The sequence below is a fragment of the Suricata suricatta genome, chromosome 14 (genome assembly GCF_006229205.1).
Source record: "Suricata suricatta isolate VVHF042 chromosome 14, meerkat_22Aug2017_6uvM2_HiC, whole genome shotgun sequence".
NCBI classification, from domain to species: Eukaryota; Metazoa; Chordata; class Mammalia; order Carnivora; family Herpestidae; genus Suricata; species Suricata suricatta.
In genome coordinates, this window is record NC_043713.1 from 85,974,692 (window position 1) to 85,977,235 (window position 2,544).

The 2,544-nt window shown below is 48.4% G+C and overlaps 1 pseudogene; it reads left to right on the top strand.

Moving 5' to 3' along the window:
* The first annotated feature begins 789 nt into the window (after nt 1–789).
* LOC115278088 lies at nt 790–1,861 on the top strand (annotated as a pseudogene).
* The last annotated feature ends 683 nt before the right edge of the window (nt 1,862–2,544 follow it).

Consider the following 2,544-nt stretch of genomic DNA (forward strand, 5'->3'; position numbering starts at 1 on the left):
GAGCCCAACCAATATGGCCGCCGCAGTAGACGCAGGAGAGGTTTGCCCACGAGGGAGTCACAGAGCCACCAGCAGGGTCACGGAGGGACTCTGGGAAAGAGGCCACCCCCTACTCGTCTGAAGAGTAAGTCAAGTAGAGAAGGCGGAGGGAAGCCGACGATGCCGCTCAGCGCACTCCACGCACTCACGGTCGGCTCCGCCAGAAACAGCCCAGCCGATAATCACTTCTGTGATCGCCTTCCAGCTTTGAGTCTGTTCCCAGCAGCACTAAGTGGGTCCCCAGTGGGCTTTCTCAGTCAGGCCTCTCTGTCCCCAGACCCAGATCCAGACCAGGGAAGAGATCATCCGACAAGAAGAGAAAAGTAGCAGGTGTTCTACACATTGATGGCTGCGAGCCGCAGGCCAAGTGCCTCACACAGTAAAGCCCTGGGTGGTGAGTAACTCATCTGTGAACGCTCCACAAGACGAGCAAACATTTCTAATAAATTTTAACTTGATAAACGAGCAGTCTTGTCACACGAGTCATACGTGATACCAAATGTCACATGATCACAACTGAGCCAATGGTTTTTGCAATTCGCTTTGATATATGAGTGCTTTGGATGACAAGTGTGTTTTGGAATGGATTACACTTACAAACCAAAGTTTTACTTAATTTATCTGTTGATCCTCTCAACCATACGACAAATACCTATTGTGCTTATTACTTTTGCTTTTTGTGGATATGAAACTTACAAATAAGAGCAACTTACCTGCAAAATACAATTTTAGAATAAATATTTGAAAGCAATGTCGGCTCTCTGCTCCTCCCTGTTCGACAGACAGCCGCATCTTCTGATGCAGTGCCAGCTGCGTCCCTGAGACACGATGGTGAAGGTCGGAGTCAATGGATTTGGCCGTACTGGGCACCTGGTCACCAGGGCTGCTTTTAACTCTGGCGAAATGGAAATTGTCGCCATCAATGACCCCTTCATTGACCTCAACTACATGGTCTACATGTTCCAATATAATTCCACCCACGGCAAATTCCACAGCACAGTCAAGGTTGAGAATGGGAAACTTGTCATCAATGGAAAGCCCACACCATCTTCCAGGAGTGAGATCCTGCCAACATCAAATGGGGTGATGGTGGTGCTGAGTATGTTGTGGAGTCCACCGGGGTCTTCACCACCATGGAGAAGGCTGGGGCTCACTTGAAGGGTGGGGCCAAGAGGGTCATCATCTCTGTCCCTTCTGCCGATGCACCCATGTTTGGGTGTGAACCATGAGAAGTATGACAACTTCCCCAAGATTGTCAGCAAGGCCTCCTGCACCACCAACTGCCTGGCCCCTCTGGCCAAGGTCATCCATGACCACTTTGGCATCATGGAGGGACTCATGACCACAGTCCATGCCATCACTGCCACCCAGAAGACCGTGGACGGCCCCTCTGGGAAGCTGTGGCATCACAGCTGAGGGGCCATCCAGAGCATCATCCCTTTCTACTGGTGCTGCCAAGGCTATGGGCAAGGTCATCCCTGAGCTGAATGGGAAGCTCACTGGCATGGCCTTCCATGTCCCCACCCCCAATGTGTTTGTCGTGGATCTGACCTGCCACCTGGAAAAAGCTGCCAAATATGATGACATCTAGAAGGTGGTGAAGCAGGCATCAGAGGGCCCCCTCAAGGGCATCCTGAGGGACACTGAGGATCAGGTCAGCTCCTGCAACTTTAATAGTGACACCCACTCTTCCACCTTCGACGCTGGGGCTGGCATTGCTCTCAATGACCACTTTGTCAAGCTCATTTCCTGGTATGACAATGAATTTGTCTACAGCAACTGGGTGGTGGATCTAATGGTCCACATGACCTCCAAGAACTAAGAGCCCCCTGGACCACGAGCCCCAGGAGGAGGAAGAAGAGAGGCCCTCAGCTGCTGGGGAGTCCTTGCCTCAATTCGTCCTCCAACACACTTGAGAATCTCACCTGCAGTTTCCATCCCAGACCCCCTGAAAAGGGGGAGGGGCTTGGAGAGCCTTACCTTATCATGTACCATCAATAAAGTATACTGTATCCAGCCAAAAAAAAAAAAGCAATGTCAATTAAATCTGGAAAAGATAAATAATAAACGTCTTAAAAATATGCACTCTCTCCTCTGGATTCATTTATTCATTTCTTCACTCACTCATTCATTCTTTAGTTGTCACCTTGATAAAAGAGATTTTCAACTTTTCCTGTTTGTGGGCCCTGCTCAGGGCTCCAGGGAAGCTGTACTTTAACATTTACCAAGGTCAAGAGGAATCCTCAAACCCGCAATGCTGGGGCTCTGTTTCTGCCCCAAGCACACATTATCGGTCTGATTTATGTTTTTTATAAAAATGGGAGCATTCCAAAAATAAAGATAAAATATAAACCTCCCTTGTTCACATAAGATTAAAGTCAGACAGCCTCCCACATACTAAAATCAAAAGATAAAGTCTGTAACTTTCCAGAATGTTCCTCATCATGATGATTTGACCTCTTTTGGTCAAAAAAAAAAATATCACCCTGCACCAAACATTCCTTC